This window comes from Lathyrus oleraceus, chromosome 7, assembly GCF_024323335.1.
Source record: "Lathyrus oleraceus cultivar Zhongwan6 chromosome 7, CAAS_Psat_ZW6_1.0, whole genome shotgun sequence".
Lineage (NCBI taxonomy): Eukaryota > Viridiplantae > Streptophyta > Magnoliopsida > Fabales > Fabaceae > Lathyrus > Lathyrus oleraceus.
In genome coordinates, this window is record NC_066585.1 from 220,460,026 (window position 1) to 220,487,437 (window position 27,412).

General features: G+C 40.2%; 1 non-coding gene across 1 annotated transcript; it reads left to right on the forward strand.

Moving 5' to 3' along the window:
• Positions 1-11,882: 11,882 nt before the first annotated feature.
• On the forward strand, positions 11,883-11,988 carry LOC127109365 (small nucleolar RNA R71). Its single transcript, XR_007796673.1, has one exon. It is a non-coding gene; the product is annotated as a small nucleolar RNA R71 (small nucleolar RNA).
• Positions 11,989-27,412: the final 15,424 nt, after the last annotated feature.

Below are 27,412 nucleotides of genomic sequence, written 5' to 3' on the forward strand. Positions count from 1 at the left end.
CTCATACCAGATGAGGTACGTAGGCAGGAGATGAGCTGATCTCTCCGGGCGCCCTTTTTCTTTTGCAACCCCTTTGTGTGTGTTAGGAGTCTGACATAAGTCCAGCGATTTGTAGTTGGTTTCCTGTGTCTTGTTTGTTTGTTGGAGTCTGACATAAGTCCAGCGATTGGCAGTTGGTTTCCTATGTCTTGTTTGTTTTGTTTGGAGTCTGACGTAAGTCCAGCGATTCGTAGTTGGTTTCCTTTGTGTGTGTTTGTGGGTTCGGAGTATGATGTAAGTCCAGCGATTGGCATTCGACCTCCATGTTTGCCTGTTTGTGTGGAGTCTGACATAAGTCCAGCGATTGGCAGTCGGTTTCCTGTGTTTGTGTTTTGTTTGGCGTGCGTTAGCCGAGCTACGAGTGCTCTGATTCTTCTTTAGTCCGAGAAGATACGTATGCATAGGATGCGACATCCTAGCGAGCACGTTTCCCCCTGTCCCGAACTACGTCGACTCTGATGTCTATGCCTGATAGACTACGTAGGCCCAGGATGCGATATCCTGCCGTGTTAGTTTCTTTTGTCTTTCTGTGTCTCTTTCAGCCAGTGTATGTTTGTGTTTGAGCAGCGTTTAGCAACCTTTATCCTTCCTTTTGTGCGTGGATCCCGTCGAGTACGACAGATGCGTAGGGGTGCTAATACCTTCCCTTCGCATAACCGACTCCCGATCCCATTATCTTTGGTCGCGAGACCATGCCTTTTCCAGGTTTACTTCGAGTGTTTCCTTTCCCTCTTTTGGGATAAATAACGCACGGTGGCGGCTTTGTTGTTTTCGTTTCCCGCCGGTTTTTCGCGTAATGCGACAGCTGGGAATTCCTCTAACAACTTCAACAGATATAATCCTCTTCATACCTTTGAGATGCAGATGGCCCAATCTTTGATGCCATATCTTCACTTCTTCTTCTTTGGCTAAAGTACACATTAAAGAATAACCAGATTCTTGAGAACTCCACATGTAGCAATTATCTTTAGACCTGACTCCTTTCATGATCACTTCATTTTCTTTGTTAGTAATCAGACATTCAGTTTTGGTGAAGTTTACAGTTAGGCCTTGGTCACACAATTGACTGATGCTTATTAAATTTGCAGTCAATCCCTTAACAAGTAGGACATTGTCAAGGTCAGGAACTCCAGGAAAGTCAAGCTTACCAATCCCTTTGATTTCACCCTTTGCTCCATCACCAAAGGTTACATATCTTGTGGCATGAGGATGAAGGCCAGTTAGCAGGTTTTTGTTTCCAGTCATGTGTCTGGAGCACCCACTGTCAAAATACCAATCTTCTTTGGCTGAAACTCTGAAGGAAGTGTGAGCTATCAGACTTGTAGCATTAGTCCTAGGAACCCATTGCTTTTTGTTGACAGGTCTGTGATGTTTGGGTCTAGGTTAATGATGAGCAGGACTAGGATAACCATACAACTTATAACAGAAAGGCTTTATGTGGCCAAATTTTCCACAGTAATGACATCTCCATCTTTGGTGTTTCCCTTTCTGTTGTCTTCCTTTATGTTGTTGTGACATATGATTTGACATCGCAGGTTTGCTATCAATATGGTTGCGCTTAGGTTTGGATTTAGGTTTGCCACCAGTGTAACTGCACTCAGGCTTAGATTCATTGAACCCAATGTCAAATTTGTCTCCTGTTATTTGTCCAGTCTGGAGAATTTTGTCTAAGGTGTCAGATCCATTGTTTAGCATTCTTACATACTTGGTCATCTCATCCAATTTAGAATTCAAGAATACAGCTTCAGTCTTCAACTTGGAGATGGTTTCCAAATGTTCTGCCTTCTCATTTTCCAGTTGTGCTATCACTTTCTTCTGGCTTTCAACTTGTTGACACACTTCTTCACTTTTGTGACACAACTCTCTGTAGGTAGTGGCCAACTCTTCAAAGGTTACTTCATCATCACTTGAATCTTCATCAGAACCCCATCTTCCAGTCAAGACAGTCACAAGATTTACAGACTCTTCTGTTTCACTTTCATCAGACCAAGTGGCAGCAAGACTCCTCTTCTGTTTCTTGAGGTAGGTCCCACATTTAGTTCTAATGTGTCCATACCCATCACATTCATGGCACTGAACTCCTTTTCCTTCTTTGGGCTTTTCATCTGACCTTGTTCTTCTTCCAGTATTGTTGGATTTATTGATGTCAGATGCGATGTTCTTGACATTAGCCTTAGATATTACATCCATCTTTTTCATAAGTCTGTTGAACTGTCTTCCCAATATCGCAACATCATTTGCCAGATCTTCATCAATATCTTGACCACTTTCCTCCTCTTCCTCCTCAGTGTTTGACATGAAGGCTATGCTTTTGACTTTTTTTTCAGATCCATCACACATTCCCATCTCAAATGTTTGAAGGGATCCAATTAGCTCATCAACTCTCATATTGGAAATGTCTTGAGACTCTTCTATGGTTGTCACTTTCATGGCAAATCTCTTAGGGAGTGACCTGAGTATTTTCCTCACTAATTTTTCATCTGACATCTTCTCACCCATGGCTCCTGAGGCATTAGAAATTTCAAGGATATTCATATGAAATTCATGAATATTTTCATCTTCTTTCATCCTTAAATTTTAAAACTTGGTAGTGAGCAGCTGCAGTCTAGACATCTTCACTCTAGAGGTGCCTTCATGAGTGGTTTTGAGAATGTCCCAAGCATCTTTAGCCACTTCACAGTTGTTTACCAATCTGAAGATATTCTTATCTACTCCATTGAATATAGAATTTAATGCTTTAGAGTTCCCAAGGGCTAAGTCATCCTCCTTCTTGGTCCATTGTTCTTCAGCCTTCTTATCAGTAGTAGCTTCTCCATCCTTGGTAACAACTGGATGTTCCCAGCCTTTTAACATAGCCTTCCAAGCCTTATTATCCAGAGATTTTAGGAAGGCTACCATTCGAGGTTTCCAGTAGTCATAGTTGGATCCATCCAAAATAGGTGGCCTGTGAACAGATCCTCCACCTCTCTCCATAGTACCAGAAAGTATCGTCCCTAGATCTCACCCAGAACCAGAGCAGGATGTCTGCTCTGATACCAATTGAAATTCTGGTATCTGATATGAGATGTCGAAGGTAATGTCACGACACTAATATCTGAATAATACAAACAGGATAAAAGATAGAGAACAATAATGCAAGAGACACAAGCAATTGTTAACCCAGTTCGGTGCAACTCACCTACGTCTGGGGGCTACCAAGCCAGGAAGGAAATCCACTAAATAGAATCAGTTCAAAGACTCTCAGTAAACAACACAAGTTACAGTCTTTTTCACCTAATGTCTACCCGTGTGACTTCTACCTAAGAACTCTTAGATATGAGATCCCACTCACTCCCCCTCAAACACACCAGTGATATAAAACAAGAATTATAATGAAAAGAAGACACTCTTCAAAGACACACACTTGATCTTACTTAGCAGCTTCAATCAAGTAGACACACACTCATGCTTAAAAGCTTTGAGTGACAAATTACAACTCAAAAATCAGACCAATTCAATCATCTATGGATGAATTGAATGGCTTACAATTCACACGACCACACAAGACTAAAACCCTTATTCTCTCAATATTTCGTTCCTTATTTCTTGTGTTACAAATCAGGTTTTCCATGTCCTTTTTATAGAAGCATTTGGCTGGGCTTGGACATCCTAAAACCCTAAAACTATTTTCCATTCAAATCTTCTCATGACAGCTGATTAGATCTCTTTGGAAAATAAGTAAATCTGATTGTAATTAATGATTGAATGTGCATGTAAATCATATCTTCAATCATACATAGATTTACATTAAAAACGCAATCACATAATACAAAACATTCAGACTGAATGTTCTGTATACAAATGTCATGACATCGGGTCTGACATCCTGGAACAATCCTGCATAATCACATTTTAAACATCCAGCAGGTACATGATATCTTATGTTAAGACAACACATGTGACATCTTGTGAACACTCTAGGTTTTACCAAAATTGCTGCCAACACTTAGAACCAACAATTTGCAATTATTAGATTAAACTTACCGTCTCTCCTTCATTTTACCAATTTCATGCTCCTCACCATGTCAATATCAATGGCATGATGCGGGAGCGGGGTTATCCTGGAGAATTTTTCTTCGAGTCCTAGGACTCTGGCTATGGAGGTTATTAAACTTCCAAAAATAATCGGCCCTCTATTCGCGTTGACAATGGCCTGCATGTGAGATAACATAAAAGGGACGGTATTCACCTTTTGTGGCAGAAAAGTGGCGAACAAATAAAATAGTTCTTTTTCATTCACCTTGTTAGAATTTTCTTGGCCAAAAATGGTGGACACCAATATTTGGCGGAAATATCGAATAGTCGGGTTGTGAATTAAAGTGGCTCCGTTTCCCTCAAAACTATGGGTTACTGTACCCGTTATTGCCCTCCAAAATGGTTGAAAGGCATGTTGCCAACCCTCAGTATCTGGGACCTCACTTACTACGTCGTCCCCATGGGGAAATTGTAGCAGGTCCGCAACTTGGGAAAATGTAAGAGCATATTCAATGTTCAACAAATGAAATTGGACAGTCCCACTAGAATAATTTGTGTTAGGTGTGGGACTAAAAATTAACGAACTTAGAAATTCTAATGTTAATTGAGCATAGACAGGGTCCTTAAGAGATAGAAAATAATTTAAATTTAAAGTGTCTAGCATATACTTCACACTATCTAAAATTCCTAAGGCAAATAAGCAGGGCTCATCGGCATACCTTGTTGGTTCAATCTTTCTCGCGCTTAGAGCCGTGTAAGTCTCTTTCTGTAATTCACCTGGCTCTCCGTTTCTGAACATTATTTAGTATTCCCTCATCTGTGCCATGATGAATTTCACACTTCTTGTGTAATGTAGTGAGATATAGCAACAGAGGGGAGAATTATGCTTATGAGAGGTGCGGTTTTGTGAGATTATGTTGGTGCTTTATATAGAGATGGTTGTGGTTGGGAATTAATGAGTGAAATAAATTTCATTTACAGTCTTCAATGCCGTGGTCAAAGGAAATTGAGAGTGGTTGAAGAGATTTTATGGAGTGTCCAGCATGCAAGGGACATGGCATTGAAAAGGGATCATGTGACATTAGTACAACATAATGCATGTGAACGGAAATGTAGTGGTTGGCGCCACTTTTTATGCTTGTGGCGGGTGCCACTAGGGACTTGTGGCGGGCACCACATTCTTCACATGGGCGCCACAGCCTGTGTGTGGCAGGCGCCACATGCATTGTGGTTTGTTCCCATGTGTGGCCCTCTTTATGGTTTTGACCACAAATTTCCATTTGAATTTTAATTGATTGACATTAAATAAATAGTGGTTGTATAATTAGGTAGAAGAAAACCAACATAATATATAGGTAGGAATGAGAAACAAGATATGGTAAAATGACATTAAAACACAAAATTGAAAAATGAGAGAACGAGGTAGACAGGAAAATATGATATAATTCGTCTACTAGAATAAAAAAAAGAATTAAATAAATAAATTCCCAATGTGTAAAAACAACAAGAAAATTCCAAACAAGAAAATAAAATAAATGTCAGTGAATCGGTAATATTCAAATAAATCGGCCGTTACGATGACTGCTGGTGGAAGGAGCAAACGAGTAGAAGTGCTGGTAAATGTGATCTAGGTTCTCTGTCACTACATCCATAAAGTCGTGGAATTCAATGCACAAGGTGCTCAATTCGCCTCTCAGGTTGGTGATGTCTGTCTGAACAACTTCGATGGCAGCAACATGATCGGTGAGAGGTGCAACAGGTATAACTGGGGCGTGTGGTTCAGCATAAGAGATATAAGTGTCATAGTGGTCGTAGATTTGGGGTGTCTCTGGAGGAGAAGGTGGTGCATCTGGTAGTCCATCCAAATCATAGAGCCAGTTGTTTCTATCATGTACACTCGTCCTATGGTCTGGCAGGGTAAACAGGTGTACTACTTGGCGGTTAATTAGAAATTCAAACACATCCGGACTTAGGTTCCGAATGATACCGGTGTTGAAACAAAATTTGATGTTCATTGGTCATATCCCACCTAAAGGGGTGAGCCTAATAAGTGGTTGTCTCAGTTCGATGGCATTTGCTATCATGGTCACTAAGCCTCCCACTACGATTGGTCCATGGTTATCCTGTGCTATACGGTCCAAATTAGCTATCATGAATGTAGCGGCGTTAACAGGTCGGGCCTGTGATGCACAATACATTATAAAAAGTTTATCTTTGGACACAGAGGTTCTGTTCTGTTCCTTTCCAAATAAGGTGTGAGCTAGGATCTTATGAAAGTAACGAATGGCGGGGTTATGGATGTTCTCGGAATGCATAAGATCTAGCTCGGGATGGTCATTTCCTGTGATGCTACCCTAAAAGTGATCTAATTAAAGGTCTACAAGCCTGTCTTTCTGGGTAATGGTAAAGGTATCAGGACCATTAGGGCATCCTAGGAGTTCAACTATTTCTCTATGGGTGTAGCGGTAGTCATTATCGGACAACCTAAAGGTGATGAGGCCTTTGTTAAATCCCATACCATGGTTTGGCAGGTAAACAAGGGAGATTAGGAATTCTAAAGTCAACCTACTGTAGGAGCTAAATTTTCTTTTGATAGCAAAGGTGTCCCAACCTAGTTGGTTGATTAGGAACATAACATTGTCTCTTATACCTAATTTGGTCATGGTGCGTCCATCTGGGTATAAGGTTAGTGTCATTTCTCTCTGAGCTAGAGCCTCAAAATGTCTCCTTTGAGCTCTGCCTCTAAAGACTATATCCATGTAATCTACTTGTTGCATAGTGAGGGTCAGTAGCTAAACTAAATCAAGTAGATAACAACATTAAGTTAGTAATGGTCAATAATAAAGAAAGATACCGATTGACTTTATGAAAAATAAGAAAGAAAGAAAGAATGAAAAATAAGCAGTAGTAATAATCAGAAATTTAGATAATTAAATTAAAAGTTAAAGATAGAGTGTGGGTTGTCTCCCACCAAGCGCTTTGTTTATTGTCGTAAGCTTGAAAGAAATAGAATAGATGTTATTCTTGTGGATGAGCGGGCAGCTCTGCAAGCTTTAGATTCGCTATGAAATCATTGTTGTCAATGTTATGGTAATGTTTCAAACGCTGTCCGTTTACTGTAAATGGTTTGGTCATTTTTCCCTTTATCTATATCGCTCCATTTGGAAAGACATTGGTAATTTCGAAGGGACCGGACCACCTAGAACGAAGTTTTTCGGGAAAGAGTCTGAGGCGGGAGTTAAACAGAAGTACTTTGTCACCTTCCTTAAACTCTTTCCTTGATACGAGATTGTCGTGCCATTTCTTAGTTCTTTCTTTATAGATCCGGGAATTCTCATACGCATCTAGTCTAAGTTCTTCTAGTTCATGGATATCTAATATTCTTTTTTTGCTTGCGGCAGTATAATTGAGAATAAGGGTCTTAATGGCCCAATATGCTTTATGTTCTAATTCTACCGGCAGATGACATGATTTTCCATAAACTAGATTAAAAGGTGTGGTTCCTATTGGGGTCTTATAAGCTGTCCTATATGCCCATAGGGCTTCGTGTAATTTTGAGGACCAATCTTTCCTAGAGGTGGCAACCGTCTTTTCTAAGATTTGTTTGATTTCTCAGTTCGAGACTTCTACTTGCCCAGTCGTTTGTGGGTGATATGGTGTTGCTACGCGGCCGGACTCCATATTTCAGTAATAGTTTTTTAAAAATCCTTGAAATGAAATGGGAGCCACCATCTCTGATGACAAGTCTCGGCACTCCGATCTAGGGAAGATTATACGCTTAAAGAGTCTAATTACCACTCGCGTGTCATTCGTTGGAGAGGTTATGACCTTAATCCATTTTGATACGTAATCGATCGCAACAAGGATATACTTGTTACCAAAAGAAGATGGGAATGGTCCCGTAAAATCGATTCCCCAAACATCGAAGACTTCTACTTCCAAAATGCTTTTAAGTGGCATTTCGCCGCGTCTAGATATGTTGCCAATGCGTTGACACCGGTCATAATTTATGATTGCGATATGGACATCTTTCTACAGAGTGGGCCAAAAGAGGTCAGCTTGAAAGATCTTAGCGCAAGTCTTCGAGGTGCTTGCATGTCCTCCATAGGGAGAAGAATGACAGTGGGAGATTACGTTTTCTACCTCCTCTTCGGGGACGCATCGACGAAAAATGTCGTTGGCGCCTCTCTTAAAAAGTAGAGGCTCATCCCAATAGTAATGTTTAAGGTCGTGGAAGAATTTTTTTCTTTTGTTGGTAAGTCAAGTCTGGTGGAAGCACCATAGCTGCTAAGTAGTTGACGAAATCAGCGTATCATGGTAGTGTGGTTTTGGTGTAAATTTCTTCCACTACCTTGTTTGTTTTGGTATCCTTATGGGTTAATGCGTATTTAGCTGTATTGCTTTCCAGTTAGGCTATGAGTCTTTCGTAATGGAAATCATCGTTTATAGGCACTCGTTCAGGTTCAATACCTTCCATTCTTGACAAGTGATCAGCCACGACGTTTTCAGTGCCCCTCTTATCCTTGATTTCTAGGTCAAACTCTTCTAATAGTAATATCCACCTTAGGAGTCTTGGTTTGGCGTCCATTTTGTTTAACAGGTACCTAATTGCAGCATGGTCGGTATAAATCATTATCTTTTCTCCTACTAGGTAGGAACATAATTTATCCAGAGCGAACACTACGGCGAAAAGTTCCTTTTCTGTGGTGGCGTAGTTCATCTGTCCAGGGTCTAGGGTTCTACTTGCATATTATATTGCATGAAGTTTCTTATCCCTTCTTTGTCCTAAGACTGCGCCTACAACATAGTCACTAGCGCCACACATGATTTCAAAGGGTAATCTCCAATCGGGCGGTTGCATGATAGGTGCGGTAATAAGAGCTATTTTTAGTAGTTCAAACGCCGCTAGGCATTTGTCATCAAAGATGAATTCAGCATCCTTCATCAATAAGCCAGTCAGTGGTTTGGTGATTTTTGAGAAATCTTTAATGAATCGCCGGTAGAAACTGGCGTGTCCTAAGAAGCTTCGTATTTCTCTTACGATTTTCGGAGGCTGAAGGTTTTCTATAACTTCTATTTTAGCCTTGTCGACTTCAATCCCCTTATCGGATACTATGTGTCCGAGTACAATCCCTTGTCGGACCATGAAATGGCATTTTTCCCAGTTTAGCACGAGGTTCACTTTTACGCATCTTTTAAGTACCATTTCAAGATTCGATAAGTAGCCTTCAAATCTTTGACTGCATACATAGAAATCGTCCATAAAGACTCCCATGATGTCATCTATAAAATCAGCGAAAATTTACATCATGCATCTTTGGAAAGTTGCGGGAGCGTTACACAGTCCGAATGGCATTCGTCGGTAGCAGAATGTACCATAGGGACATGTGAAGGTCGTTTTCTCTTGGTCGTTAGGATGAATAGGAATTTAGAAAAATCCCGAATAACCGTCTAAGTAGCAGAAGTGAGAATGCTTAGCCAATCGTTCAAGCATTTAATCGATAAATGGTAAAGGAAAATGATCCTTTCAAGTGACTTTGTTTAATTTTTTATAATCAATGCATATTCTACTTCCAGTAACCACTCTTTGTGCTATAGATTCTCCTTTTTTATTATTAACAATTGTGATGCCTCCCTTCTTCGGTACGACATGTACTGGGCTGATCCATTAACTATTGGATATCGGATAGATAATAGCTACTTCTAACAGATTTTTCACTTCTTTCTTTACTACATCACTCAGAATGGGATTTATCCTTCGTTGATGTTCTCTAGAGGTCTTACTGTTTTCCTCTAGCATTATGCGATGCATGCATATGGAATGGCTTATTCCTTTTAGATCTGAGATATTGTAGCCTAGAGCAGTTGGATATTTTCTTAAAATGTGTAGAAGCTTTTTGGTCTCTATCTGCCCTAAGTCTACATTGACTATTACAGGTCGCTCAAGTTCAGTGTCTAGGAATTCGTACCTTAGATTTTTGGGTAACGTCTTAAGTTCTAGGGTTGGTTTCTTTGGGCAAGGCATATGATCGAGCGTTAGTGCTAGGCATTCGCTTAGGCTATCATCTTGGTATTCCTCACTCCAATTTTCATCTTCAAAAGTAGGAGGCCTTGGAATTTTCAGTATTTCGGAGTATGATGTTTGTTCATTCTCCATTTCTCTTATACATTCGTCGATGACATCTAGTAGACAACAGGTATCGTCTATAGCTGGTGCCTTTAGGAATTGCGTCAAAATGAATTCGACTTTTTCCTCACCAACTTCAAAGGTTAGCTTGCCTTTCTTAACATCTATAATGGCTCCGGCTGTAGCTAAGAACGGTCTTCTTAATATGATAGGGATGTTGGAATCCTCTTTTATATCCATGATTATAAAATCAGTAGGAATATAGAATTTTCCTATGCGTACCAGAATGTTTTCTAACATACCTACGGGAAATTTAATAGAACGATCCGCAAGTTGTACGGACATCCTCGTAGGTCTTAGTTCTCCCATTTTGAGCCTTTCACATATGGACAAGGGAATTAGGCTAATACTGGCTCCTAAGTCACATAGTGCTTTGTCTATGACAAACTTTCCGATTACACAGGGTATGGAGAAACTCCCTGGGTCTTTCAGCTTAGGAGGCATATTGTTTTGTATTATGGCGCTACACTCAGCAGTAAGTGTAACAGTTTCGTTATCCTCTATCTTCTTCTTGTTAGATAATATTTCTTTGAGAAACTTAGCATATGAGGGTATTTGAGTAAAGGGTATTGCGATATTCAATTATTTTAGAAGCTCTACGATTTTTCAAATTTCCCTACACTTTTAGATTTAACAAGTCTTTGAGGATAGGGGATAGGGGGTTTATAAGGTGGTGAAGGCACATAAGGTTCTTCTTTCTCTACGGCCTCTTCATTTTTATCTTCCTCTTGATCGTCTTCCTTATCAGTTTCCTTACCAGGGTCTTAGTGAATGGACGGGTTTTGAATTCTAGGGTCGGTTGGTCGGTCTAGTTATGTCCCACTTCATAGTATAATAGCATTTGCATGACCTTTCGGGTTTGGTTGCGGCTGTCCAGGAAATGTGCCTGCCGGAGCAACAATAGGTGCTTGTTGTTGAGCCACTTGCGAAATTTGTGTTTCCAACATTTTGTTATGGGTGGCTAACGCTTCTACCTTGTTTGCTATCTGCTTGATTTGCTCACTAGTGTGTATGTTTTGATTTAGGAAATCCTTATTTGTTTGGGCTTGGTAGATATGAAGTTTTCCATCATTATTTCTAGGTTTGACTTCCTAGGAGCATTTTGAGTATTTGTGGCAGCTTTATGATATCCTGGTGGTACAATAGGTGCTTGGTTAGGTGCATATAATGCATTATTGTTTTTGTACGAAAAGTTAGGATGGTTCTTCCAACTTGGGTTATAGGTGTTTGAGTAAGGGTTTCCTTGAGCATAGTTCACCTGGTATGTGGAGGTTCTTGTCAAGAGTTGACATTTTGGGGCAGCATGCCCCGGAACTCCGCATATCTCGCAGTTTTGTGCTACGGCAGCCACAGTGGTTGTGGGTGTTATGGTCAAGTTGTCTATCTTTTGAGTAAGAGCATCTACCTTGGCGTTGATGTGGTCAAGACTGCTTAGTTCGTACATACCGCCTTTCGTTGGAGGTTTCTCTACGGAGGTTCTTTCGCTTCCTCACTAGTAATAATTCTGGGCCATACTTTTGATAAGTTGATAGGCCTCATGTAGGGTTTATCCATCAGTGCGCCACCTGCGATGACATCTATTGTCAATCATGTGTTGTACAAGAGACTGTTGTAAAAGGTATGGATGATCAACCATTCTTTTAGACCGTGATATGGACAAAGCCTCATCAAGGCTTTGTATCTCTCCCAAGCTTCAAAAGTGATTCATTATCTTTTTGTTTAAACCCGTTTATTTGGGCTCTTAGCATAGTCGTCTTACTAGGTGGGAAATATCATGCTAAGAAAACTTTCTTCAACTTGTTCCACGTAGTGACAGAGTTGGATGGTAGAGACCGGAGTCAAGCTCTAGCTCTATCTCTCAATAAGAATGGGAAAAGACGTAGTCTTATAGCTTCGGGGCTGACACCATTTGCTTTCATGGTGTCTGCGTATTGTAAAAACACTGAGAAATATATGTTCGGGTCCTCCGTGGGACTACCTGAAAATTGGTTTTGATGTACGGCTGACAACAACGAAGGTTTTAGCTCAAAATTATTGGCCTCAATGGCAGGGGCAGGGATGTTGTTATGTGGTTCATCCTGCGAAGTAATTGCATAGTACTTAAGAGGATGGTTTTGCGGTCCTTCGGCCATCTCTGGTCGAATAACTGGTTCAAAAATAGGGATATTAGGACCGAGAAGATTTAGCTTGATACGATGTTCTCGTATCAAATCTTGTATCCGGCATTCTAATCTTAGATAACGCTCAGGTTCGTCAACCGATAGCTTTAATTTCTCGCCTTGAGAGCGAGTACTTGGCATACACTCGACAAATTAGAAAGGGAAATAGAATTTTTTTGCCTTAGTCTATACTGGGCAACACTGAGTTATGATATCGACTAAATTAGTCCCCGACAACGGTGCCAAAAACTTGATCGAGACTTAGTAAGTCTATGGGAATCGTGACAGCAAGCGCACAGTCGGATCGCGTAGTTTTAAAGATTATCGACCCCACAAGGACTAATAATCGAACTATCATTATCTAATGTTACTATGTAAATCAAAGACTGATGATCATTCTAAGATTGGAGGGATGAAGAGAAATAACTATAACGTAAATAGAATATTAATAAGGATATTTGATAAAGGAATATCGGTATGTAACACATCAAACTTTGGAGATTCGATAGATATTTGGTGTAATCTTATTGGTCAAAATATTCTTCAGTAGAAACTATTTATAAAAAGGACTTAGTCTCACACTCTCGTTTTATTGACTCTGACCATACTCTTAAACCAAAAAGCTTGGCTCTCGCAGTCTCATTTTGAATTTAAAAGTAATTTTTGAATATGAATAAAGTCTAATTAATCCTAAAGCGCTCTCGCTGTGTTTAGGATTAATGCCTAGTTTCAGCTATCTGGTTAAAATCTCAAACTCTCGTTCTTGTTGACCGTAACCTTTGTTTGTCTTATACTCTCGTACGAAAAACAATTTTTAATGAAATAAGAAACTAAAACATGGAAAATAAGTTTTATAAAAACCAACACCAATTATTTACGAATCTCATTGTTTCGACGGTCTTTACATACTGATACCTAGGGGGTTAGCCGGACATGGATCCGGTAACAGACATGGTATTCATAAATTCTAACATACAATAAGGCATAAATAAGTAAAATAGCAATCAAAATAAAACCTGGATTATGAATTGAGAACTTGAACTGAATCTTGATTCTTCAAATAAAATGATATCGGCAGGCTTTGGCAATGAGTAACCGTTACAATTGAATTCAAATGCGTAAACAATAAGTTGCAATAGTCCCCGATGTGGAGAACTATTACTTTTACAAAGTAAGAAAACTGCCTAGAAAACTAACCAAAAATATTCTTACTAAAAATAAACATCCTTTCAAAGGAGAAACAACCCTCCTTTACATATTTTCCACTTCCCTAGATTGTAGTGAAAAGGTGAGTGGAATCGTGGCTGAAATTGTGGAGAGAAAGTAGGGAAGACCGGGTTGTGGCGGTTGCCACAATCCTAGTTTTGATCTCCGTGGCGAGCGCCACCTTTTGAGGGATGGGCGCCACCACTTTCTTGCTTTGTAGCGGGCGCCACCACTCCTTTTAGATCATGTGGCGGGCGCCACACATCCAAGTGATGGGTGTCACATGCCCACTTGGTGTGGTAGGCCCATACTCTCTATTTTTCTCCATTTTCTTCTCCTTTTCTTTCCTTTTTTCTATTTTTCACTTTGCTTGCTTTTACACCTTTTGTTCGATAAATACCTGCAATAACATAAAATATTGCGTAATAATAAGTGTTAATCAAGTAAAAAGCAATGCGTATGAAGCCAAATATACCATACGTTTTCGCGTTATCATCAAGCTAGTTAAGTTGATCAACCATTATTCTTAAATACCTTTGTTTGTCATCATCAAAAAGGGGGAGATTGTTGGAACAAGATTTGTTTATATCCCTTGGATTTTGATGATAACAAAGTACTTAAAGAAAAAGTGGGTATACTAACATATGTTCAAGTGTGAAGGATCACAAGCTTAGAATTCAACTTTAAATAGACCCTGTTAAAAACATATGTGGAGAAGAAAAGTATCTTAGATTCTGAAAGATCAGAATCTAATGACTCTGAAGGATCAGACTCTGAACGAGACGGTTCTACCTTTGAAGGATCATACTTTGATCATAGAGTTTTAGCCTCTAGTGACAACTCAGACTCTGAAGGATAAAGGTGTCTCTGATTTGTACACTGTACCAAAAGTAGACAGTTTTGTCAAAGCGCCAAATTTCTGGAGAGAGTCAACTAGGGTTTTATTTTGCAAGGCTCAAGGAATGGTGATGTTACCTCTTAAGTATGTTCTACCTTTTAGTAGATACCTAGTACTTCAAAAGGTGTTGTGAACAATACCTTTATTCAGTGGACAATGCTTCTAGCCAGGTATATTCTCCAACATCTCTCTTGGCATGCTTCTTCACAAAGTTAGCTCTTATGCTCAACCTTCTAACTACTCTTTTATCTGCCTCTATAAAAGGAATTTAAAGATTTGAATGAAGGTTACAACAACATAATATCAAAATATCTTGAGAATAACTTTGAACTATTATTTTATGATTGTTACTGCATAAGATTTGAAGATTTCTTATCTTTGTGTATCTTAAAAGTATTAAGAGTTAAGAATCTTTGTGGTTGTTGTACAACTACTATACTTATGATTATGTATCAAAGTATAGTTTTTATATTTTCTACTAAACTGTTTGTTTAAAGTGGAGGAAGTTTCTTGTAAAAGTTGCTTGAGCAGTGAAAGTATTATACTTGTGTGTATAAGCAAAGGAAACCTCTTGCTTGTGTGCTTGAGCAGTGAAGTCTCTTTCAATTGTGATTGAGAAGAAGTCTCTTACTAGGTTGCTTGAGCAGAAGTATCTTTATGGATTATTTGAGAAGTTGTAATCAGGATTGATTATATTGAAAATATCTTGTTGATGAAAGGCGACTTAACTACTCTCAGTTGAGGAAATGAACTAGGATAAATTTTTGTGTATTGTTTTACTTATTGTTTATGATACATAATCCTTTTGCTTCTATTATCAAATCTGACATCAGACTATGAACCTTATTCAGATTCTGATGTTGTTCTTATCAGAAGCAAAACATTTTTGACATACACAATTCAACCCCCCCCCCCCCCCCCTCAGACTTGTGTACTTTTCTCACCTTCACAAACATCATCAAACATGCAGATGAGAAGAGCAAGATATCTGCTCTTGTGACCTTTAACTATAGGCTATTTGAAGGATCTCATGTCACATACATCTATTTGGCTAAGAGCCGAGGTCAAAGTGATAATGAAGGATCATATGTATTTACAAAAAGCAGAAAATGAGTTATGTTGTATGAGCTAGTAGAAGTGTCAAATGCTCTATAAGCTTCAACCACTGAGAGTACAAATAGAATGAAGCAAGTAGATGAGGTGATAAAGCTGATTCAAAGTGTGAAGGATGTGGAAGAAGACACTAGATATGAAGAAGAGGAAGAAATTTTTGACGAATAGTTACTTGGAGAGGAAAATGTCTGTCGCGATGTGTTTGACATCTGGTAGGACAATGGCATGACTGTTGAAGCTAGTTATTGAAACAATTTCCCCTTAGTTTTTTGCTAACTTTTGTTGTTGTAATAACTATAATCTTTACACTTCCTGCATTGTATTTTCTATGGTTCAACAATTGGGATTTGCTTATGTGATCTTGTATGAAGTAGTCTTTGTTGTTTTGGTTGTGTATGTGCTAACATAAAAACATATGCATGACTAACCTCTAGGTGTTATTTTGATGTACTAACCCTTTACCAAATTATGGAAAAAATAGGGAGTAGTATTAGTATGATGTTGCTAAGGTAACACGTATTTTCTTAGTACTGACCATTTAGGTAAGCAATAATGATGTGCTCATATCCTAGAGCATCGGGCAAGACATATGGCCCTTTTAGAGTGAGCTTTTGTGATAGTAGTATTTTGCATATCCTAATATTAACTACTAATTATTTGTGTTATGCATGACTAAGTAAGTGAATGATTTCATGTTGGTAATTGTTAGTTGGTAGGATTGTATGCTACTAACTATGAGCTGATTGAGTGTCATGCATGACTAAGTTGTGAATGATTGCATGTCTTCCTGATTGACTTTGGAGCATTGTTTTGTGTGACATGCATCTGTGATGAATGTTACTGATTTTTCATTGTTGTGCTACAACTCCGATGAATGTTATTGCTGATGAAATTATATGCTCTAATAGTTCTGCTGAAAGTCACTTGTTCTATTTGAATGAAGTGCTATTAATCTCGAAGAGTTGTTTTGCCATAATTTTCCAAAGGGGGGAGATTGTTGTTCCTTTTAATTTGATTGCATTTTATAAAATAACAACATCGAGAAGTGTTCAAGTTTTCCAAGAAGCTTCAAGATGTTTTTATGGTGAAGAAGGGACACATGTTGTACGCGATGTTAGAGCATGTGAGTACGACATTTGGGTCTTGCTCAACATACCATATTGCTGCATTTTGGAACAAATTTTCTGTTGAAGATTCAGTTAAATTTTTTGCTTTTATTTATCAATATGATTTAATGGTTTGTTGGACAACTATGAAGATCAAATCAAATTTAAATGTAATTTAAATTTGTATATGAATTAAACCAAATCATATATTTTTGTTGGAGATATTTATGGAATCAATCTTATCCAACATATTGTTCAAATTTTCTGGATGAAATTAAATCAAAGATCCAAGGAGAAAGCCCAAAATACTTTTGCTACATAAAGAGCTTAAAACCTACATTGGAAAGCAAGCAATACATTGAAGATATTAGAGTGCTAGGATTTATTTGAATCCTTTTTATTTTTATATGTACACCATACTATGTTTCAGTAACTTGACATAGTTGTAGGTTTGTCTAGTTGACTTGTAATATTCAACATTGATTATTGAGTGGTAATCTCCAATCACGATAGTTATGTGATTGAGAAGAAAGTGAGAGGGTTTCTGATATTTAGGGGGAGACCTAAATAGAAAGTCACATGGTAGTGTTAGGAAGAGGCATTTAACAACATATGGCTTGTTGTTGCTTGTAAAACTAATTGTACTAATTTACCAATAGTGAATTTCCTTTCTTAGGTTGGAAGTCAACCCTCTAGACATTGGCGATGTTGCATCAAACTGGGTTACCAATTATTGTGTTCTTTATTTCTCTTCTTCTCTTTCCTATTGAAAAATTGAATCTGTATTAATCATGGCGATTCTGGTTTAACTTGTCGAACCAATTATCTAGGACATCGCGTTCGACATCTGTCCCACGAGGAACATAATTTCATTACCCGATTATGAATACGAAAAGAAGTATTCATTGCTTCATCCCATATGTATTATGGAAGATTTTTTGCATGAATCATAACTCTAACCATTTCTTGAAAGGTATGATTCTTTCTCTCAACAACACCATTTTGTTGGGGTGTGACTGGAGTAGAAAACACATGAGTTATTCCTTCAAATGTACATAAGGTAGAGAATTTCAGTTTTCAAATTCTCTATCATGATCACTATGTATACAAATAATATTCTTAATTTCTTCTCCATTTTCACATCTTAAATGCCGACAAAGGTCTTCAAAGATAGAGAAGGTGTCATACTTTTAACAAATGAACTCAACCCATGTATATCTTGAGTAATCATCAAAATAAACAAAGACATTATTCTTTCCCCCTAGGCTCTCAAATTGTATAGGCCCATGAGATCCATATGAAGTAGTTCAATAACACGAGTAATGGTAGGATGTCGGGACTTTATTGTGTGACATCTTGGTTTGCTTCCCTATTTAACAATCACCACAAGTATTACCTTCTTCGACCGTGAGATCAGGTAGACCAACAATGGCTTTCTCATATACAATCTTCCTCATACTCTAGAGATTTAAGTAACTAGGTTTTATGTGCCACAACTCAATTTAATTAGCTGTGGAGATCATACATGACTAAGGTCAATTATTATCATAAAGAGAGCACATGTATAAATTGTGTGTAGATATGGATCCCTTCATTAGCTAAGCATGGTTTTTGCCTATGATTGTGCATTCAACTCTATTGAAGTTGACATATAGATCTTGGTCACATAGTTGATTATGCTAATAAGATTAACAATGAGGTCATTTACTATAAGAATATCATTAAGGTAAGGAATATCAGAACAGTCTAACTTCCATTTCCCAAAAAAAAAATCCTTTGGCACCATCATCGAATATAACATACATGTTAGAATGTGATTTAATGGCCTTCAAGTAATTTTTTCTCCAGTCATGCGTCTAGAAAAACCATTATCAAAGTACTAATCTTCATGCAATTAGACCCTTAGAAAAGTATATGCAATACGGTTTAGTGCGTTAGACCTGGCACACCAAAGTGTAATACCCCAAAATTTACCCTTCATTTTTCCTGAAAAAAAAAAAAAAAAAAAAAAAAAAAAAAAAAAAAAACCTAAAAAAAAACGAAAAAAAAAAAAATAAAATAAAATAATTTAATTAATTAAATAAATAAATAAAATAAATAAATAAAATATAACAAATTATTTTGGACTTGGGTCTCCCTCATTTGAGCCCATTACCCACGAAAATCAGTCTATAAATACTGAAGTTTCAGTAGAGGAAAACACACTTGGAGTTACACTTGGAGTTACACTGGGAGATTCACTTGAGAAAAAGGGAGAGAAGCAAAATACTCTGAGGTTTCCTTGGAACAAAACACTGGACAAAACCTGAAGGGAAACCTACAAGCTACTCTGCAGCAACCTCCAGGCAACTCTGAAAGGTTCATTCTGACTCACAGACTTTCAGCTCAAGCAAACCCTGCCATTTGATTTTTCTTCTCCAATCAGGCACCTAACTTTTGCAGGGATAACTTGCGGGGTTTCCCACTTTATTTGTGGGATACCCCCTGGAGATTTCATTCCGATTACCTGTACTGACTCACTTTCTTTAATGGTGTTTAGCTTGGAAGGATCCCTGGGTTTCCAATTCCTTTAATTGCTGTAACTTCGGATCTTTATCCGTGTGGTAATTTTTTCCCTCTCTCATACTTTATCGCTTTCTTAGCTGGAAGACCTCGATAGGAGGCAATGTTTGAGCCCCTTGGTGGCATTTTACTTTGAGATACATGTTTTGTGTTTTGTATTCATATCCCCACATGTAGCGCGGTTCCTTCGTCAAGGACTGTCTGTTTGCCCTCGAGCATCCCAAACCCTAAAACCCAAAGCAACACGTTTACTCCTTCTACTACAGGCGAGTAAGTCTCCAAAGGTCGAGCATCCGGTAGATTGCGTAGTGACGTCGTTCGTCCAAAACCCAATCCATAACCCCGTAGTTAGCCGAACTACGGCTTGCTCTGATTCTCATTCCAGATGAGATACGTAGGCATAAGACGCGATGTCTTAGCGAGCACACATCCCCCAACCCATAGGTCAGCCGAGCTACGAAGACTCTGATTCTCATATTCAGATGAGATACGTATGCAGTGGATGCGACATTCGCGCGAGTCATTTTCATTTAACCCTTTTTTTTTGGTAAACAGCACAAGATAAACTCACACCCTTTAGACGAAAACTACAAAAGTGGATCCCGTAGAGTACTACGGATGCGTAGGGGTGCTAATACCTTCCCTTCGCATAACTGACTCCCGAACCCAAGATTTGGTTGCGAGACCCTGTCTTGTCCTTTCCTTTTTTCAGGTTTACTTCGAGCGTTTCCTTTCCCTCCGTTGGGATGAATAACGCACGGTGGCGACTCTTCTGTCTTTTCTTTCGCCGGTTGTTTTTTTCGCGCACTGTATTTTTCAGGTTGCGACAGCTGGCGACTCTGCTGGGGACTTTAAGAAGTTGACCTCTTGCTGGTCCATCTTCCCTAAGCGAGTCCCTCCTAGCTTTTGTAGTTTGTTTGTTTATTGGGTGTTCATGCTTTTGTACAGTTATTTATTTACCTGCTTTACTTTATTACATGGTGTACATATCATTGTTGTATCTGTTTCTGTTGGCTGGCTGCTTGGTGATCTTTGTGAGATGAGTTCTATACCCGAACTCGAGTGCACTTAAGATAGGAGAATGGCATAGTCCTGTCAACTTGTGTGGAGTATTCCTTAGCGAGTTGACTTGCAAGCCCATTCACTTGGTGGAGGTCATGTTGAGATCAATAATGTCACATAAGTAAGTTGTGGTTAGACATTACTTGTTCCAATATAGACCTAAGAAGCCAAGGACCTTAGTTTACCTAACCCATCTTGGCCTATTCGTAGGACGTAGTGCGAAAGTCGTTCAAATGTAAGATTTGATACGATTGTTACGCGATACTACACTCATAAGAGTCTCTCTTGAGAATATTGTTGGAATACGAGTAGTCGTTCCTCTAATAATATCCGAAAGATGGGATTATGACTATGGGAACCTTTTTGTAGAACATGTTTGGCAGGTTTAAACCTTAGTACACTCCTTTTGGGTGGTTCTTAACCTAAACTCCATGCTCGTGACTTGCGACAAACCCTTGATTCATGGTTGATCCGATCAGGTATCCTTAATATCAATGAAACTCGGGTATTGATAAGGTGTAAATCATAATCCGCCAAAATGGGTGGTTGATATTAAGGATAGCATGATCCATCCCATGACCTTTGTTTGGTGTGCTCTTAATTTCTCTCCAGACAGTGCAACCTGACAGATGTTCAAGCAGATACAGCAATCCTGATTGACATGCCACTGCATTGCATTCACATCGTTGCATCACATCATTTTGCATTCATAATCATTCACACATGTTTATCCATTTCTGTGGGGTTTATATCTTCCACTTGATTCTAGTTGGAATTTTCTTGGTTCTCATCAACGGCTTAGTCTTTTCTTACACTGTTTATCAAATGTGAGACTGGAATCAAGGGGGTAGAATACCTTTGGAATTGATAAACATGTCATTGCATTTGCATATTCATTAGCATGTCTTGCATAACAGGTATTGCCGCAGGGGTGACCATTCCAGCTGCAGCACCACTACAACAACAACAATCACAACGTCAACCAGCTCAGTATCAACAGCAGCAACAACCGGGTAACAGACCCGCTTATCAACAGAGGCAAAGGATGATGGACCGGCGTTTCGACACCCTTTCAATGTCGTACGCTCAGATGCTTTCTAGTCTTCAACAACTACAGCTTGTGCAGCTACGCACTCTGGCTCCTCCTATTGGTAGACTTCCGTGGGTTACGACGCCAACGCTAGGTGTAGCTTCCACTCTGGGGCACCTGGCCACAATATTGAGAACTGCAAAGCTTTTAAGCACGTAGTTCAGGATCTCATAGATTCAAAGGCCATCGACCTTGCACCAGCTCCGAATGTCATCAACAATCCCATGCCCCAGCATGGTGGTGCGAACGTTAATTTGGTAGAGGGAAAAGCCAAGCCCATTAAGGATGTGTTGAAGTTGAAGACTCCATTGTTGGATATCAAGGGATGCTTGCTGAAGGCCGATGTCTTCCCCGGTTGTGGGAAGGGTTGTTTGGATTGTGCTACTCAGGGTGGAGGTTGTTTGAAGTTACAGCAGGGTATCCAGGCCTTGCTCGACAAAGGTATCCTCTAGGTTGAAGATTTGTCTGTCCAAGAGTCTGTGGAAGAGGTTAAAGCGGGTGCCTCTATCTCATCCTTTAAGCAGGCACGGGCCGTGGTGGATTCAGGTGTTGCTCCCGGTTGGGGGCGTCTGTTGGAATTACCAGTGAAAGAAGATAAGTTCGGGATTGGGTATCAGCCAGCTCTAACTTCTACAACTTCAACACTTCAGACTCATTAGGGGCCGATCACTTTCTCCAGTGCTGGCATCATTCAGTATGGTCAAGTCTCTGCAGTCAACGAAGAAGAGGGGGATAGTGATTGTGACATTGACAATTGGGTGCGTCCGAGGATCCCGGGTGAAGTTCTCAACAATTGGTCTTCTGAGAAGATTATCCAAGTCACTCTTCTTGAAGAGTAATTTTCTTTGTTTATTCATGCATATCCAAGTCTTACGTTCCGCCCAGGGCGTAATGACTCATTGTATGGCCCACCTATGTGACACTTGCATTTTTTATCATAAATAAAGGACGTCTTTTTGCATTCAAATATTTCGTTCCCTGTCTTTCTATTTTTGCAGTTTTTCAAAATAAAAAAAATGGCAATGTTTTGTTTAGTTTTCACTTCTTGTTCACACTCATAAGCACATACCATCACTCATGCAGATGCACAACACCGGATCCTATTGATAACGGTTCTGCTATGGCTCGTTTCGACTTTGAAAATCCAATCTTTCAAGCTGAAGAAGAGGGTGATGAAGACTGTGAACTCCCTGAAGAGCTTACCAGGTTATTAAAACAAGAGGAAAGGGTCATTCAACCGCATCAAGAGTCTGTTGAAGTGATTAATCTCGGCACCGAGGACACCAAGAGAGAAATCAAGATAGGGGCTGCTTTAGAAGACAATGTGAAGAAAGGGCTGATTGAATTGCTGCAAGAATACGTTGACATCTTCGCCTGGTCTTATCAGGACATGCCCGGGCTGGACACAGACATCGTGGTACACCGCTTGCCTCTCAAAGAAGGTTGTCCTCCGGTCAAGCAGAAACTCAGAAGAACAAGACCAGAGATGGCTGTCAAGATAAAGGAAGAAGTACAAAAGCAGTTGGATGCAGGGTTTCTAGCAGTCACCAATTATCCGCCATGGGTTGCAAACATCGTCCCAGTACCTAAGAAGGATGGAAAGGTACGGATGTGTGTCGACTACCGGGATCTGAACAGAGCTAGCCCTAAAGATGATTTCCCATTACCTCACATCGACGTTTTGGTGGATAATACAGCTCAGTTCTCGGTATTCTCCTTCATGGATGGCTTTTCTGGCTATAACCAAATCAAGATGGCACCAGAGGACATGGAAAAGACAACTTTTCATAACCCCATGGGGCACCTTCTGCTACAAGGTGATGTCGTTTGGTCTGAAAAATGCCGGAGCAACATATCAACGAGCTATGGTAACTCTGTTCCATGATATGATTCATCATGAAATCGAGGTTTATGTGGATGATATGATTGCCAAATCTCAGACAGAAGAAGAACATTTGTTGAATTTGCAGAAACTGTTTGAGCGTTTGAGGAAATTCAAACTGAGACTTAATCCGAACAAGTGCACTTTCGGGGTGAGATCGGGAAAATTGCTGGGTTTTATTGTTAGCGGAAAAGGGATTGAGGTGGATCCCGACAAAGTAAAAGCGATACAGGAAATGCCTGAGCCAAGAACAGAGAAGCAAGTCCGTAGTTTCTTAGGGAGGTTGAACTACATTGCAAGGTTCATCTCTCACCTAACAACCACGTGTGAGCCAATTTTCAAATTGCTGAGGAAAGATCAGGCTATCAGGTGGAATGAAGATTGTCAAAGGGCTTTCGAGAAGATAAAAGAGTATCTACAGAAACCTCCGATCCTTATACCTCCAGTTCCTGGGAGACCTCTGATAATGTACCTATCAGTGACTGAGAACTCGATGGGGTGTGTATTGGGACAGCATGACGAGCCTGGTCGAAAAGAGCATGCCATATACTACCTTAGCAAAAAGTTTACCGACTGTGAAGTCAAATATTCGCAGCTTGAGAAAACTTGTTGTGCTTTGGCCTGGGCTGCTCGCCGACTGAGGCAGTATATGTTGAACCATACTACCTTGTTGATTTCTAAGATGGATCCAGTGAAATACATATTCGAGAAGCCAGCTCTCACCGGAAGGGTCGCTCGTTGGCAAATGGTACTAACAGAGTACGATATCCAGTATACATCCCAGAAAGCCTTCAAAGGGAGTATTCTGTCAGACTACCTTGTCGAGCAGCCGATTGATGATTATGAGCCGATGAAGTTTGAATTCCCTGATGAAGACATCATGTTCCTCAAGATGAAAGACTGTGAAGAGCCAGTTGTGGAGGAGGGACCTGATCCAAACGAAAAGTGGACTTTGTTGTTTGATGGGGCTGTCAATGCTAGAGATAGTGGAATTGGCGCTGTCATTACTACTCCGAAGGGTGCCCACATGCCTTTCACCGCTCGTCCGACTTTCGAGTGCACCGATAATGAAGCTGAGTACGAGGCCTGTATCTTGGGTATTGAGCAAGCCATTGATCTGAAGAATCAAGAGTACCCTGCAGGGGCATCCAACAATGACATAAAGACTTTGAGAAGATTGGCAGGCAGTTTCTTCTTGAACAAAGACGATGTGCTGTATAAGAGGAACTTCGACATGGTTTTGCTCAGATGCGTGGACAGACACGAGGCGGACATGTTAATGCAGGAAGTTCATGAAGGTTCCTTCGGTACTCATGCCGGCGGACATGCAATGGCTAAGAAATTGTTGAGAGCGGGTTATTACTGGATGACCATGGAATCTGATTGTTTCAAGTATGCTCGGAAGTGTCATAAATGCCAGATTTATGCTGATAAGGTGCATGTACCGCCGAATCCTCTGAATGTGATGTCTTCGCCGTAGCCGTTTGCCATGTGGGGCATTGACATGATTGGAAAGATTGAGCCGACTACTTCCAATGGGCATCGCTTCATCCTTGTTGCCATCGACTATTTCACCAAGTGGGTCGAAGCAGCGTCGTTCGCGAATGTCACCAGGCATGTGGTTGCCCGTTTCATCAAGAAAGAAATCATTTGTCGCTATGGGATTCCCGAAAGAATCATTACTGATAATGGTTCTAATCTCAACAACAAAATGATGAAGGAGTTGTGTCAGAACTTCAACATTCAGCATCACAATTCTTCCCCTTACCGCCCTAAGATGAACGGCGCTGTTGAGGCGGCAAATAAGAACATAAAGAAGATTGTGCAGAAGATGGTCGTCACGTACAGAGATTGGCATGAGATGCTACCTTTCGCCTTGCATGGGTACCGCACTTCAGTACGTACATCGACCGGGGCAACCCCTTACTCCCTGGTGTATGGTATGGAAGCGGTCCTACCTGTTGAAGTGGAGATTCCTTCTCTAAGAGTCCTGTTGGATGTCAAGTTAGATGAAGCTGAATGGATTCGGACAAGGTTCAATGAGTTGAGTCTTATCGAAGAGAAGCGAATGGCAGCCATTTGTCATGGGCAGTTGTATCAGAGTCGGATGAAGAGAGCTTTTGATCAGAAGGTGCGTCCTCGTTGTTTCCAAGTCGGAGATTTAGTGTTGAAAAGGATCCTTCCTCCCCAGACAGATCACAGGGGCAAGTGGACTCCTAACTATGATGGACCGTATATTGTCACCAAGGTTTTTGATGGTGGGGCCTTAATGCTTGCAACTATGGATGGTGAAAACTTCACTTCCCCTGTGAACTCAGACGCAGTTAAAAAATACTTCGCATAAAATAGACCCGCTGGACAGTAAAAAGAATAGTCCAGGCAAAAAATGGGCATCCCGACGAACCAAGAAAATGAAAAGGTTCGGGCAAAAATTAGGGACAAAAAAAAAAGATTGTACACCCGGTAAGTTGAAAACCTGAAAAGGCAACTTAGGCAAAAATGGGTATCCCGGTGGATTGAAAACCCGAAAAGGGCGATCCAGGCAAAAGTTAGGGATTAAGCGAATGACTGCGTTCTGAGTAGTTCTGAATCTCATCTCGTGCCAATGACTGGAAATTTTTGAAGGATAGGAAACAGTCCAATCACTCTTTCAGAAAGCTGATCACCTGGAGGATCTTGAAGATGGGCAAGTCATAGCAGAATTGGAACCCAATAGAAATCCATTTCACATTGCCATTAGATTAATTTCTGTTTTTATCTATTGTGCGATTACCTCTTTCCAGGGATTGCTTCTTAATGTAAATGCCTATTCAGAGGCCATTCAATCAATAAAATCATGTTATTCAGTATATCTCTGTTTTCATTTTCATTTTACTGTTTTGTTTGCAAAAATGACGTCCAAATTTTTGATAAACATTGCATCATGACACATAAGGGCTTTACAGGTACATGCTTAATAAACATTTAAAATTGCTGTAAATTTTAAGTGCTTTGGATCGTCTATTCAGAACAGATACCCTCGGGGCATTTCCTTAAAATTCCCTGCAGATGATCGTGAATATCTTCCTCAGTGAAGTCACCAACAGACAAATTCGGTGTCTTATCCCTGCAGAGCTGATCAGAGTGTTGGATTCTTCAATCCCCAGCAGGTTCTAACCACCGTACTTCCCCAAGCGGTTGTTTCAGAATATGCACTCCCCAGTAGAGTTGACAGTGCCAGATCATACACTCCCCAGCGGAGTTGACAGTGCCAGACTGTATCTTCCCAGCAGAAGTGGCTGCTCCTTAGAGTTCGATGCCAGATCGATAATCCCAATGCCAGATCCATGGTTTCTTTTCTTGAAGCAGAACCTCGGTACCGTATCAGTGTTTGCTCCCCCTCCTGAGTCATCTCTCGCAAACCGTGGTTGCCAGAATCATTGTAGCTCTCCTCAGCAGCAGGCTTCCAATGCCATTCTTTCCCCGATCAGAGTCTCGGTATGGCCAGAACACCGCATGGCTAGTCATCTCCCCACAGAGTTCATTGTGGTGTGTATCTTCAGCAGCCTGGCCAGAGCCCAGAGGATGGTAATCATTTCCCCAGCAGATCCCCTTGCCTCGGCTTGGCATTCTACCCAGCATTTCGCATCCCTGCATGTAGAATCATATTGCATTGCATCCTTCCAAATCGCGTAGCATTTCCATTTTCATGGAGCATTACGCCATTGAAAAATTCAAACATACGCATGTAAGCATAAAACATTCTCGGTATCCCAAGTGATAAGCTAGAAGTTGTTTCCAGTACTCAGACTGAAGATTGTTCATGACTTACCTTTGTTATCCCCAGCAAATGTCATTGGCCCATGCGCCGCCTCTATTATCATTCCCTATTTCTGCCAATGCTGACAGGCATGAAGTTTTCCGATGTTCAGATCGAAGTGGCATTCAGGCCAATTTTCCGATATTCAGATCGAAGAAGTTTCCGACGTTCAGGTCGATGCGACTTGTGGCATTCAGGCCAAGTCTTTTCGATATTCGGATCGAAGAAGTTTTCGACGTTCAGGTCGATGCAACTTGTGGCATTCAGGCCAGTTTTCCGGTATCCAGACCGAAGT